Here is a 15,802-nt window from a genome sequence, read left to right on the forward strand (position 1 = left end):
ACACCACCTGTGGTGTTCGGTCAGTGGGGACCGACGCTGCTTAAAGGGGTCCTCTGGGGTGATGGTATGCAGCAAGATGGTGATGCTTCCCACAGGTGAAGCAGGGTCCCCAGGGTTTCCCAGGTGTAGGGCACCGATGGTGTGGTAGATGGTATGGCAAAGAACGAGGACACAGGTTTGCAGTCTTTACCTGGTTTACTGATGATATCAGTCCTCAGTCCTGGGTACCAAGTGAAGAGTAGCTGTGGTCCGGCCGGCTTGGAGGCAATAGGGGATCCCTCTCCCAGGTGAGGTCCATAAGCCTTTCCTACTTACGCTACTTTAGTTGGCGAGGTCCCTGTCCCTTGAAGCTTGGTTGCAATGTCTCCTCTCTCCTGTCCTAAGACAGATGTCTGTACGATAGGCAGTGCAAGCCAGTTTATAGGGTCTCTATCACGACCCAGGCTCTCAGGTTACTGTTTCACCTCAGATTTGATGCGGGCAATTGACATACAGTCCTATGCCCTCCGGTTCTGTCGCACGTTCTGGAGAACAACACGACCTCGGGCTACCGGTACCCTGTTTCTGCGCTCTGGCTCCGAGGTTGTCCTTCCGCTGTTCCCCTGCTGAGCCTCTTCCTCCTCTGTGCTCCTTTCCTCTAAGCTCCTCCACTATTCAATTCCATCAAATTCTCACTCTTTCCAGGGGTCGCAGCTTCCGCGTGGCTGCTCGGCCCCTCTGTCTGTTCCAGACGTCCTTTGTTATGAACTGGTGGTTCAGAAACACAATGGACCTGGTGGTTAAGAGCACACAAAGTGACCTGATAGTTACTAATAACATAGGACGAGCTCTGAGACGTGGGAACTCTGCTGACCGCAATCCCTAATCCTATCACACCACACTAGAGGTAGCTGTGGAGCGCTCCTGACCAGACCTAGTCGCCTCGGGCACAGCCTGAGAAACTAGCTAGCCCTGAAGATAGAAAAATAAGCCTACCTTGCCTCAGAGAAATTCCCCAAAGGAAAAGGCAGCCCCCCACATATAATGACTGTGAGTAAAGATGAAAATACAAACACAGAGATGAAATAGGTTTTAGCAAAGTGAGGCCCGACTTACTGAATAGACCGAGGATAGTAAAGATAGCTTCGCGGTCAGCACAAAAACCTACAAACAACCACGCAGAGGGCGCAAAAAGACCCTCCGTACCGACTAACGGCACGGAGGTGCTCCCTCTGCGTCCCAGAGCTTCCAGCAAGCAAGAAAAACCAATATAGCAAGCTGGACAGAAAAAATAGCAAACAAAAGTAACACAAGCAGAACTTAGCTTATGCAGGGCAGACAGGCCACAAGAACGATCCAGGAAAGAGCAAGACCAATACTGGAACATTGACTGGAGGCAAGGAACAAAAAACTAGGTGGAGTTAAATAGAGCTGCACCTAACGACTTAACCTCGTCACCTGAGGAAGGAAACTCAGAAGCCGCAGCCCCACTCACATCCACCAGAGGAAGCTCATAGACAGAACCAGCCGAAGTACCACTCATGACCACAGGAGGGAGCTTGACCACAGAATTCACAACAGTCCTTCTCCTCTCACTCTCTCCTTAGACTGCCCAAATCCTCCTCCAGATCAGGAAGCCTATAACTAAAGGAAGCTCCCCTGAATCCAGGTCCTGAGCTCCCCCTTCTGGCCTGGATTCAGATTGTGTTGAATGTGAGTGCCTTACCTGGTAAAGAGAATCCTCCTTGACTCTAAGCGTGATATCACCTTCCCCGAAAGGAAGGCAACATCACTGTAACAACCGAGGTGTTACAGCAGTACTATACTTGCCTTGGCAATGTTAATGTGTATTTTGTTCTGCCATTAAAGCTTCTTTGAATTTAACAGATGAGCTACTAGAAGTGTTTGTAATGATACTCAACTTCTGCAGCCGCTCCCCCACACTAACTGCCAGAGATGAGAGCTGAAAGCTGTTAATTAATCATCCGTAGCTCTGCGGTGCTGCAGCACGTCATCACTCTACAGGGAGGAGATCAGACCATCAATTTTATTGTAGGACGGGCTCTTCTTTCCCCAGTGTGTTGCTGCCTGCTTATGACTTGACCGCATTTGAAAGATTAAGAAGTACACACCTCCAGTGAAATATTTCTGGTAATGCCCACTTGGACATTACAGTTGATATATAATATCTTCACAATAGAGAGGTGAAATTAAAAACAATTAAAAAAGTACTCTGTTCCGCAGCACCTATTACATTTTGTAGCAGAAAAAAGAAAAAAATATATACCAGCTCACCTGTCGGCATGTGTTGTGGGGAAGCACGGATAACGTGCAGTCTTCACGTGAGCAAGCAATCCAAAAAAGAGAAAAAAATTCAGCTTCCAAAAACGTACAAATTTATTACGGATAAAAGGCAAAGTCCAGTCCAATCCAATAAATTACATAGTGAAGAGTAGCAAGCAACGCGTTTCGAACAATGGTATGTTCTTTCTCAAAGCTACTGCATACATGTGGCAGCAAGGTTAAATACCAGCTGTCACCAATGAAAATTACTCTGTCGATCACATGATAAACAGCGCAAATCATCTAGTTATCATGTCTAAAAAAAAATTGACTTACAACTATCTGAATGTTTTGTTGCATGCATGTATGATTCATAGCGATGCCAGATGAGAGGGTTATATTGCATCTTTTGTGCATTCACATTGGGCAATTATAATATTCATAGTATATAGACAAATCTAGTTAGCAATAATTATATAATGTCAATTATATAAAGGGGCAATAGAACAAACTATGTAATATGAGGAGCACTTGTTATTGGTTAGTATTGGTAAAGCCACTAATATTGTCATCTGCAATGTAATACTACATCACAAATATATGGCTGGCTTCGAACTTACCCAACAACAGCAGCTAATCACTAGCCTTCTGAGAAGATTAAGCTTTTCACACCCCCATAGCTATCCCAGGAATGGGGATCAGGATACTCAGTCTCACTGCTGTTTAATCAATCTGTTCCTGCTACAGTGAGAGCAGCCATTTATAATAGCTGAATGAAGCCTCCCCTACTCCCTCCAAGCGAGAATCCATTCCTACCACCTCACAACGAGATGTCCCTGGCAACACAGTGCCACACTATTCTCTCACAGTCACCGCTGGGACCTTGCACTTGATTAGAACCCATTTCATTACAAGCTCCCTGTAGCTCTCGAATTAAGTACAGTACATAAGGAATTAATCTGGTCCTACATTCAGGATTGGCATTGGCCACAAATGAATTATGCTTTGGATACTTCTGACAAATCATGTCATTAACATGGACTTAGTTATGGCAATGAATCACAATTTGACAGCTCCGCGTAAATAGAACCAAATAATTACCTAAATATTATACACAGGATACATTAAATATAGGATTATCTATATGGGATATTAAAGGGGTTGTTCAACATTTTGGTCTATTTTTTCTTAAATGCAATTGTGCCCCATTGAAAATAAAAAGAGATACTTCCTGCACCGACACCATTCCATTCCAGTCATGTCAGTAATTGGTCTCTCGGTACTTGTGTGACATTGTTATGACACGTGACCACTGCAGACAATCAGTGCCCGCTGATGAGCTGCAGCAATCACACTTCCACTGCAGAATAACAATGTCATGCAAAAGACTCAGCACCTAAATCACTGGAATGGTGCCTTAATGACGGATATATCCGCAGCTGTTGACATGTTAAATGCTGCTGTCAATCTCTGACAGCGGCATTTCACATGCAAGAGCAGGAAGCGTGTTACTAATCGCGCCCATCAGCCCCAATGTCACATGACCGCGGGGCGCCAATGGGTTTGCATGACAACCCTGGGTGTGCAGGAGACTCCTGTGGTTGTCATTGCCGGATCACTACGAGCGGTCGGCGCTCATAGCAAGTAAGCATTTCTGCTACACACTGCAGGGCTGCAGCCCTACTCTGTGTAGCACAAGCGATCGGATGATCACAGATTCTAGTCTCTTATGGAGACAACTGAAGCAAGTAACAAAGTAAAAAAAGGTTTTCAAAAATATAAAATATATATAAATGTTCAAATCACCCCCATTCACCCCATTCAAAATAAAACAATTTAAAAAAATAACACATTTGGTATTGCCAAGTTCAGAATCACCCGATCAATATATAAAAATAATTAATCCGATCGGTAAAAGGCGTAACCAGAGAGAGAAAATACAAATTCAAAACGCCAGAATTATGTTTTTTTGGTCTCTGCAACACTGCAATAAAATGCAATAACAGGCAATAACAGGCAATCAAAAGATTGTATCTGCACCAAAATAATATCAATAAAAACACAAGCTTGGCAAGCAAAAAATGAGGCTGGTTTCACATTTGCGTTTTTTTTTGCGCTTTTTTCCTATATTTAACATTAAAAACGCATGCGTTTTTTTGCATGCGTTTTGACGCGTTTTGCAACACATGCGTTTTTTCTCTGCATGCGTTGTGTTGCAGAAATGCAACATGTAGTAATTTTTTAACACAAACCCTAACCCAAACCCTAACACAAACCCTAACCCTAGGGATCCTAACCCTAGCGGTTAGGGTTAGGATCCCTAGGGTTAGGGCTTGTGTTAGGGCTTGTGTTAGGGCTTGTGTTAGGGCTTGTGTTAGGGCTTGTGTTAGGGCGTGTGTTAGGGCGTGTGTTAGGGCGTGTGTTAGGGCGTGTGTTAGGGCGTGTGTTAGGGCGTGTGTTAGGGCGTGTGTTAGGGCGTGTGTTAGGGTTTGGGTGTGTGTTAGGGCGTGTGTTAGGGTTTGGGTTAGGGTTTGGGTTAGGGTTTGGGTTAGGGTTAGAGTTTGTGTTTTAGGGTTAGGGTTAGAGTTTGTGTTAGAGTTTGTTAGGGTTTGTGTTAGAGTTTGGGTTACAGTTTGGGTTAGGGTTAGAGTTTGTTTTAGGGTTAGGGTTAGAGTTTGTGTTTTAGGGTTAGGGTTAGAGTTTGTGTTTTAGGGTTAGGGTTAGGATCCCTAGGGTTACTAGGGATCCTAACCCTAGGTATTTCTGTTTATAGTGGGTTTTCTAGTTGATTTTGATGATTGGCAGCTGTCACACAATTCTCATCATGCGTTTAAAAAACGCAAACGCAGGAATAAACGCTTGTAAATGCGTCAAAATGCCGCGTTTGCGTTAAAACATGCAAAAACGCATGCGCCTAAAAAACGCAGCGTTTAAACGCGTTTTTGCACCAAATGCGTTTAAATGCGTTTGCGTTTAAAACGCTGCAGGTCAAAAACGCAAGTGTGAAACCAGCCTAAGCCCTCACCCAACCCCAGATCACGAAAAATAGAGCCACTATGGGTCTCGAAAAATGGCTTTTTATTTTATTTATTTACAAACTTTGGATTTTTTTTAACACTTAAATAAAAAAGAACCTATAAATATTTGGCATCTACAAACTCGTAATGACCTGGAGAATCATGACTGTGGAGACCTGGGTGTCGTAACCAGTGCCTTCCCCCCTCCCATCAGTCCCGTAATCAAACACACACAGTCCTAGGTGGGTTGAACAGGTCGGTCACAGTTTATTAATTAAATAAGCAGAGAAAGGGCAATTACATATCGTAACGAGCGGCTCGCGCCGAGCTCCTGTCCGTGATCGACAGGGGAATTGGCCCAACGAGCGGTTACGACCTTTGCCCTCCCCCGCTTCTTCCGCTGTGACTTAATAAAGGTTACCAGGGTTAGTTATATCACATACGTATGCAAAAAAACACTTTTTTTTTATATATATTACAACATAATTTACACATTTACATTCTCCTGCGGGTTAGTATCATAATTAGCCTTTAAAAGGGAGGGTGGGTGGGACAAACGCTTCCAGGTGTCCTGCCGAGAGTGAAAGAGAAAGTTCTCGGCCGGACACCTGGATTTAACCCCTGTAGGAGTGGCCGTAGGACCCCTCCCCTCTAGTGCCCACTGGCCGGCTGGGGGTCTTCCAATTAGTGCATCACTAAAGGGGGGGGGGGAGTGATGCTAGGGGGGAACTGGCACAGACCACCTTTACGTGCAGCTCTCTATGTGCTCCCCAGTCAGAGACGCGCACCTTATTCAGTACCGCGTCTGCCAGACTGTGGAGACCTGGGTGTCGTAACCAGTGCCTTCCCCCCTCCCATCAGTCCCGTAATCAAACACACACAGTCCTAGGTGGGTTGAACAGGTCGGTCACAGTTTATTAATTAAATAAGCAGAGAAAGGGCAATTACATATCGTAACGAGCGGCTCGCGCCGAGCTCCTGTCCGTGATCGACAGGGGAATTGGCCCAACGAGCGGTTACGACCTTTGCCCTCCCCCGCTTCTTCCGCCACGGAGGATCCCGTGTACTACCTACGCGGGACTCCGACCCCACCCCTCAATGTTAAGGCCTGTTCGACCCCATCCTGTAAACCAGACAGAAAAATATCGAGGCCAATGTCCGTTAGGTGAACTCCGTCCGGTCTTAATTGTGGCGTGTTATCCCCTTGTAGCTGGTGGTGACGAATCACGATACCGCCTCTTCCTCTCACATATTTTCCAATCCGAGCATTGAATTTGCTCCTTGTCCGCTCTATGGCTTTTTTATCTCTTGCTCCGTGCCAGACGGCCCGTGGTGTTATATCCGACCACACCAGTATCATGTTCCTGAATAGACAGCTGAACCTTTCCATATCAGTTGTCACCCATTTGTACAATTCGGCCACCTTTTGTTTGCCAAGGTCATTGCCACACGCGTGTACCACCATTATCACCGGGTGTTCCGCCATCCCTGCTATTCCAACCATCTCTTTGAACACCTGTTTCCACTGGAGGCCTCTGACACCCCTCCATTTAACTTTTATGCCCGGGAGGTAAAGATTTATCCCTCCTGGCCGCCGTTCGGCCCTCTTTTCGGCCCAGTAAACGTAGGAATCTCCTACCACCCAAACTTCAACCCCTGTAAGAGACAACACATGTTAATTAAGCAAGTCGGGTCTAATGTATCTGGCGAAGCATGCGGACTTCCAACGACCCCTTCTCTGCACCTCGGCCTCTGGCACTCCTGCCCTAGCCGCTTCCGTGGCTGCCCCAATGCGGAACGAATGTGTTCCGTACTCCTTTGGGTTTGCGCCGTTTTTTTCCAAGCATAGCTTGAATATCGCCTGGAATTGGTACTTGGTCAGGGGGGACCCGTCTGTATGAGTGAAGAAAAATCTACCAGCGTGTCTTATCTCGGCGAATCTTCTAACCATTTTTAGCGGGCAAGCTGGGCCATCAGTGGAGTTAACCAGGACCCATGTTCCCCTACCGGTGGGATCGCATTTGGATTTTCTAACCCTGATGCGCAGGGCGTCGCTGCATATTACTATGTCCTCATAAATTAGGCCGCCTTCCGACGCGTTTTTTGACCGCGGTAGCAATTCACTGATACGCAGTGCTCCGAAAAAGACGGTCGCAAAAGCTGCCGATAAGAGGGCTGCCTCGTATTGCGATGAGCAGACTGACGGGGATAATGCAATCAGGTCCTGCAATAGTCTCAGTGAAATGGGGCGGCGACATTCTTGGCTTGGCTGAAGCCTTTTCCAACCTTTTATGGCTTGTCTTATGCAAAAGGACTTAGTTACGTCTACCCATCCCAATAATTGAAAGAAAAATGCTAGCCCCGATAATTTCCGTTGTGCCGAGGTGCCCGACGCCCCATCTCCTCTCATCCGCATTAGAAAATCAGTCGTCACCGCGCTTCGTGCTTGATCGCATTTATCGACTGGCCTACCCCGAATTAGTGAGCACCACTCCTCCCAAGCCTTACCATACACCTGCCAGGTAGCTGGCGAAACGGAGGCCCGGATTAAGGGCATCAATGATTGGCCACTGTATCCCACAGGGACAGTGGACACAGGATACCCAGGGGTTGCGCGTTGGGCTGCTGGATTCTGAAAGCCTGCCAATTGGAAAATAACAATGGGTTAATGATATTCTCGTCAACCTCCGCCACCACGGTGGCTCTACACCAAATATTGTTTTCTAGGCATATCAGTGCGAGCCGTCGCAAGAGAGCGAGTATGGGCAAGGATGAAGACGACATGTGATTTAGACTCCTCGCTGTTTTCACATTTTTAGTTTGGAAACGAATGTTCATGTTCCTCAACAGATCGGCCCATATCTCCAACGCTGCTACTACCGCAAACAATTCCCATAGGGCTGGGTCTTGCCCCCACTTTGTTGTCGTCCATCTTTCTGGCCAACCAGATTTGCACCATTGGTTTTTATAGATTGCTGCGAAACCCTCCTTTTTGTTCCACCCTATTGTCAGCCCTAATTCCTTGCTTGTGATCTCTCTAGCCATGACACACGTGTGACCGTTGTACGATTGCAGGAACGTCTGCCATACCAGCAGATCAGCTTTTAGCGAACGAGTGAGCCTAATTCTATGGCCGGGCTGCGAAGCGCCTTTTGTTGCCAGAGATAGTCTGCGCGAGAATGCTCTGCCGACCGGCATTACGCGGCAGGCAAACGTCAGTAGACCCAATAAAGCCTGCATTTGCTGTAGGGTTACCTTTAACTTCGCGGAAGCCTTTCAACATTTGCAGGGTTTTTTGTATTTTATCCTCTGGTAAGCGGAACACCATCAAGTTGGTGTCTATTTCAATGCCCAGAAAGGGCAATACATTACATGGACCCTCCGTTTTCTCCGGTGACAATGGCACGCCGAATTTGAGTGAGATAGATTTGAATTTTTCTAGTAGATCGGAGCAGAGTTTAGAATTTCTGGGGCCGACGAACAGGAAATCGTCGAGGTAGTGAATTAGGGATTTACTGCCCGTTTCGTACTGGTGGTGTGCAGATATTTTGATGGCTCTTGTTTCTTGTGCTTTTGTCAGTTTGCATTATTAGCCATCAGTCTTGCACCCCCTCTATATATCTGCATATTGCAGTGGTGCGTCAGCTATCCCATATGTTACAGGTTTTTTAAACACCCAGTGGTGTTTTTTTCTTTTGCTTGGCAGCACACGGCTTACTGTAGCCTATTTCCTCATATTTGTGAGGATCTATTGATATAAAATATATATTGTGTGGTTATTTGGTCCCTTGTGGGTGGTATGGATTGGGAGGCGAGGGAAGCGGCGTGGAAGGCCTCAGCCTCTGCGGCATTTGTGGACACTATTGGTAACTGTCCAGATTCTCATTTTGCGCGTTTATCTGTGGATCTTATGGCAGCACAAAAACATGGAATTAGATTATTATGGAACATTCGGTGTTTGGAGGAATACTTGAAATTGAATTTAGTACCTAGAGGTTTGAGGATACCTATTTTTCCAGCATGGGAACCCTCGGTGACTTTTCGCACTACATGGGAGGAGGGGTTACTCCGCTGTTCACAAATTCAAATCAACATGCTTATTGCACATGATAGGGAACTCTTGGTGCAGGTAAAGACAGAAATCAGGGATTTGGAAAATGGCCTCAGTAAATTTGATGAGGTCTCACAAATCCAGCCCTTTAAAATCAAACTTAAAGAGGGATTGGACAAGTATGACAAGGAGATTATGGATAAAAAAAGAGCAAAATTTTTGAGGGATAAATTGGACTTCGATCAACATATGGCCTATAAGTGGGGACATCAAGGCAATCAACGTCGAGGTATTAAAACCAGACAAGGTCAAACAAATTCCTCCCGTAACATCACAACCACTGAGGGTCCGTCTTCGAGTGATTTTTTGTCCTCGGCGGAAAGCGACACAGAACCAGGACCAGGACTAGGCGTGGGCATAGGAGACATAGACCTAACCACTCGGATCACCAGGAACAGGGGATACAGACCTCCATATCACAACAAACGGATGAAACAACGCAAGTGATCCCGTCATCAACCAACAGTGATGGTGAGTCTGATGTTCGGGTTAAACATGATTCATTGCAGATTGTCAACTTGTCTCAACACCAACTAACACCTATTGAAACTGCAGTATTAAGCAGGGGTCTGACTTTCTCGCCGGCACAACGGGCTGATAATTTCACTTTGATCAAGGATCTTTTCTTATTCTGTAGGAAAATCGTCCTCCAGGTTTTGCACATACAACCACAGGCGATTTCCTCTCTTGATCAGACTGAACATGGAGTTTTTCAAGATCTGATGGAGCTCCTACAAGAGGGTGAATCTAACACAGGTAGGCGTAATTTTCCCCACAAGAACAAATCCACTGTGTGTCCACCCCTGTCCACTATACCAGCTGTCAAAATCTTCTTCGAGATGGTCAAACAAGATATTGAAGCACTCCCCCCTAGGGTAGGCCTCATGCCTAATTTGACTACTCAGGAACGACGGGCTCTATCTGACCTACGGTCAAATAAAGAATTCTTGATCAGGGAGGCGGACAAGGGGGGTAATGTTGTCCTGTGGCCCCATAGCTTGTATCTCGAGGAAGCAAGTAGACAACTTGGTAACCAGCATTTTTATCGAAGACTCCCCTCCAATCCTACGGGGGTTTTCTCTACGAAATTGAGAGCTCTCTTGGATAGGGCTTTTGAACTGGGGGTTATCAGTGTTCAGGAACGGGACTTTATTTGGGTAGAGGAACCAACTACATCTACGTTCTATATGCTACCCAAGGTTCACAAAGATTTGAATAAACCCCCAGGCCGACCTATCGTGTCTAGTATTGGGAGTCTGTGTGAGAAGGCATGTATTTACATTGATTTTTTTCTACAGCCATTTGTGCTTAAATTGCCTTCTCACATTAGGGACTCCTCACACTTTATCAGCATATACAAAGGGTTGGATTTATCATCAGGGGAGATTATGGTTACCTGTGACGTGGAATCCCTTTATTCGAATATCAGTCACGATGATGGCCTACAGGCAATCATGTTTTTCCTCGATCAACAAACCAATTCTGACAGAATGCATGACTCCTTCATTATTGATTTATTAGATTTTGTTTTGAGACACAATTTTTTCTTATTTGACAGAACCTTCTATATTCAAACATCAGGCGTGGCAATGGGAGCGCGCTGCGCCCCAGCTTTTGCAAACCTTTTTTTAGGGTGGTGGGAGCACACTGTCGTCTATGTCTCTAATTTCTTCATCAATAAGGTACGGCATTGGTCGCGATTCATAGACGACATTTTCTTTATTTGGTCAGGCTCTATTGAGGAATGTCTGGAATTTCTGGACGTCCTCAACCATAATCCTTTTAATATTTTTTTGACTCACCAGTTTTCTTCTGTTGCAGTGCAATTTCTGGATCTTGAGGTTAAATGTCAGCATGGCAAATTATCTACTTGTCTCTATCGCAAGCCCACAGCGGTTAATAGTCTGTTGGAGTATCTTAGCTTCCATCCAAAACATACGAGGGATGGCATTCCGAGGGGACAATTCCTCAGGGCACGACGAAATTGTACCGATGACGAGGATTTTCGTAGGGAAGCCCATGATCTTACGGAGAGATTTAGGAGGAGGAATTACCCCAAGAAATGTATCTCTCGGGCCTATCAGAGAGCAAAAATACAGACACAGGACACCTTACTGGTCCCTACAAAGAAGGAAACGGACAAATTTGTGCGCTTCATTACCGGATACCATACTCAGTGGAACCAGGTAAGGGACATCCTGAACAATCACTGGAGAATCCTGACTGCTGACACGCAAACAGCGCAGGTGATCAGCCCACGACCCTTAGTGACCGCAAAAAGGGCTCCCAATTTTAGGGACATACTTACGAGGAGCCATTATTCTAGGCCCACTCATAAATTGAATCGTGGTATTGTCCTGAAAGGTTCTTTTCCGTGCGGGAATTGCACGGTATGTACATATATGCACCCCACGCGAGATTCCTTTATTAACCCAACAGATCAGACGCCACATAGATTAAAGTCCTACATTAATTGCAAAACATCTAATGTTATCTATGCCATCATATGTACTTGCCCTCGTGTCTATGTAGGCCAGACCACACAGGAGCTGCGCCGGAGGATTCAGGGACATTTTTCCACGATCAATACAGCGGTGGCTGATAGACGCAAAGGTAAGACCCTTACTACGGTGGCGGCTCATTACTTGACTCATCATGCTGGGAGTTATACCAATACTAGAGTCATTGGTTTGGAACATCTGAGGACCTCCGATAGGGGTGGCACATTGCATAAGAAATTGCTACAGGTAGAATCCCGTTGGATCTACCAGCTCCACTCTATGGCGCCCCATGGAATTAACGAGGACCTCCTTTTTACAGGTTTTTTGGGATAACTCGGCTATTCTTCTTCAGGATTTCGTGGTGAACGTGGTGGACGTTTGGAATAGAGTTATGCATTTCCCGAACAGCATATTGAGTGGCATCGACTCCCTCTGGTTGTGATATGGAGGTCTGGAGAAGAATTTATGTTTTTTCATTTACAAAACTTCGGAGAAGAGGAAAAGACTCTGGACCTAAATGGAACATTATATGGGGGGAGGGGAGAGGGATCTAATTCTTCTCCTTCCCCATTGGACCATATACTACATAACAGGACAATTGAAGTATCCGCCTGTAATCCTGTGTAATATCATATCATGGAAGTTTTATCCATATGTATTGTGAGGGTGCTGTATATATATTGATGAATTAATCTGATTCAGCATAGTTTGATGGTATTTAATTCTGTCTTCTATGTACTGTATGTTCTAGTGAAGTCTGCACACCGGAATGCGTGTATGTATGTATGTATGTATATGTGTGTGTGTATGTATGTATGTATATATATATATATATATATATATATATATATATATGTATATATATATATATGTATATGTTTCATGTTATAACACTATGACTCATATATGAGCTTATTTATTGGTATATATATGTACATAATCATAAAAAAAAAAAAAAAAAAAAAAAAATTTTTTCAGGATTTAATCTTCTGGTTCTATATTAATCTTATAGGATTGGTTCTGCTTTTTCTTCCTTGCTGTGTACTTGCTGCCTCTCTCTATGGACTGTACAAGTATGCTTCCTCTCTTGTGCCCATAGATGTGCTGACAGTCATGCATTGCAGGACTGTCACCACATCTGCTCCCGGGAGCTGCGCTGTCATAAACACTTACGTTTCTTCAGGCTTTTTGCCTGTATCCATTCTGCTGTTTTGACCTTCCATTTGCACATGCTCAGTGTGTTATTCAGGACACTTTCATTTTCCCTTCTTCCTGGTGAGTCACTTCCGGTTTTCCGGCCCCCATGCTCTGCCAGCCACACCTGACCTGACCACACAATTGATTATAAGGTATTTAAGCGCTATTGGGGGTATTTGCACTACTTCCCCTGACGAAGCTGTCCTAGAACAGCGACACGCGTTGGGCTTCTCCTCCGGTCGCATTTGCCCTGTGACTATTCAGCCTCACAGCCTCCTGCAGCAGGATTTATCCTATGGTGCTTTCTCCAGCACTATTTTCACCTTTTGACCACTCCTAGGATCAGACTATGCAGGGTGTTTCAGGGTATATATTTGGACATCCTCCCCTGTCCCTTTCTCTGGATATCTAGGGCAGTTTATTTTATCTGCTCCTCTGGGTCCATAGGGGTTTTTTGCTGGAAGCTGCATATTGTGGTGGGGTGTTGCATGCTATTTGCATGCTGTGTGGCTTGTATTATACTTGACTGTGTGCATAATTGTTGTTATATGGTTGTATACAGCGTGTTCATTCCAAATTTTGACTATATATAGTTACATTAATAATATTAAGTGCAGAGGGCAGGGACACGTCTGGAAGATTTCATACGTTTATATATCTATGTATATTTTGGCATACAGTGTTCACAGGGGCATCTGCACGGAGGTTATGTGTGATTTTAGATGTTTTTAATTATGTTCCCAATAAAGCTTATATTATTTTTATCATAACTTTGGTGGTGTGCAGATATTTTGATGGCTCTTGTTTCTTGTGCTTTTGTCCGTTTCGTACTGAACTACCCAATCTAGGAAGGTGCTGAATAGCTCGAAATAGTGACATGAGATGGAACATCCCATTGGGAGGCACATGTCGAAGTAATAGTGTTGGTCCACTTTGCAGCCCAGCAGGTGGAAACATTCGGGGTGCACGGGTAGTAAACGGAATGCCGATTCAATGTCCGATTTGGCGAGCAGGGCGCCGGTCCCGGCTGCCCGCACTAATTCTACCGCCCTATCAAAAGACGCGTATGAGACAGAAGCTTCTTCTGGAGTAATTGCGTCGTTAACCGAATCGCCCTTTGGGTGAGATAAATGATGGATTAGGCGGTATTTACCGGGTTCCTTTTTTGGTATGATGCCTAACGGTGATATTTTAATGTTTTTGAAGGGGAGCGACGTAAAGGGGCCTGCTACCCTACCCAATTCTACCTCCTTTCCAATTTTTTGCCTAAGAATTTTGGGGAATTCGCGAGCCGATTTAAGGTTATCGGATAGGGTTGGCGTTCTTGTTAGCCTAAAGGGAATAAAGAACCCGTCGGAGAATCCCGCCTGCAGCTGCTGAGCCGCTTTCTTATTGGGGTAGAGCTTTAGCCAGGGGGCCATCGCGGTTACGCTCACTGGGGTTCTGCCTTGTAGGCCCTTTGTGCGGCTGACGAGTGCACCTTGATGCTTGGTGTCCCCCCCCGCAAGCGGAGCATTAGTGTCTGAACTTGCATAGCGCGTGGAAACGGCAGTTTCCCTCGTTATATAGCCAGCAGGCCCCGGGTTTTCGCACGACCACTGAGTTCTGACCTGCGGCTCCGGAGTAATTAGTGATCGTGGCTGAAAAGGGGGGCTGCTTTTGAGACAACATCATACGCAACCACACGTCTGTCGCTTTTACCCCCCAGCCTAGATCGGGCTGTAGGGCCAGACGCCTGCGGAACTCCTTGTCGTACCTTCGCCAGGCTGAACCGCCGTGCGACTTGTACGAACTATATATCATGTCCTGATATATAAACAATTCGGAGCAGCGTTCCGGATGTTTCTGGCCCATAATACAGCCCAATACTGCGAAGGCCTGGATCCAATTATTCATGGTTAGAGCAATTTTCGATCTCCCCCTATCAAAACCCCTATCGTTCGCTTTATCCAACGTTTGTTGGTCGGCTGATAACAGCGACCATATATCTATGTAATCGTTGCTCCATATCTTCAGTCTCGTTTCCTGGTCTATATGAGCGCCTAGCGGACTGATCCCGCAGAAGAAGGCGTCTTTGTGTAGATTAGCGGATTGTGGTATTGAATTGTTCACCACATTTCCCCTTGCCTGAGATAATTGCAGGATTATCTCCTTTAACGCTGAAGTTAGCTCCATTTCCTTCACATTAACCCCGTAGCGTAACGTTTCCTCGCTACCCTTGGAACACTCACCGCTGTGCGATTCTGGACGAGTGGACACCGATCCTGGAGGAACCCCCGCCGATGTTGACGGGGGGATGTCGCAGGACGGGGAAACTCTGGCTCCCGCTACAGCGTGGGACTGGCCGATGTGCTGAGTATCGTGCGTTGGAGCCCGATTACTACCCCATAGTGGCGGATTGATGGCTCTGTCTTCAGCGACTGCGCGGTGATAGTTGTGGCTGGAAGCCGCGGGGGGAGCCCGATTACTACCACATAGTGGCGGATTGATGGCTCCGTCTTCAGCGACTGCGTGATGGTTGTTGTGGCTGGAAGCCGTGGGGGATTGTTCTCCCCGGCTGAAAGCCCTAGAGGGTGCCCGCGATTTAGAGGACTTGCCACGTTCACGATGAATCTTATCCGGACTTAGCGATACCTCGGACCCCTCGGATGTTGCTGATGAAAGCCATCCTGAGGCCCGGGATCTGCGGCGGCTCCTATGGGAGCTGCGTCTGC

General features: G+C 45.9%; 1 protein-coding gene and 1 long non-coding RNA gene across 4 annotated transcripts in view; one reads left to right on the forward strand and one right to left on the reverse strand.

Moving 5' to 3' along the window:
* The window catches only part of SLC39A5 (solute carrier family 39 member 5), a 114,472-nt gene that overhangs the window by 72,738 nt on the left and 25,932 nt on the right, over positions 1-15,802 (reverse strand). The gene's annotated exons all lie outside the window — the stretch shown is intronic.
* Positions 9,397-11,226, forward strand: LOC138672263 (uncharacterized). Its single transcript, XR_011319678.1, has 3 exons — positions 9,397-9,861; positions 10,028-10,146; positions 10,949-11,226. It is a non-coding gene; the product is annotated as an uncharacterized lncRNA (long non-coding RNA).

Source organism: Ranitomeya imitator, chromosome 3, assembly GCF_032444005.1.
Source record: "Ranitomeya imitator isolate aRanImi1 chromosome 3, aRanImi1.pri, whole genome shotgun sequence".
NCBI classification, from domain to species: Eukaryota; Metazoa; Chordata; class Amphibia; order Anura; family Dendrobatidae; genus Ranitomeya; species Ranitomeya imitator.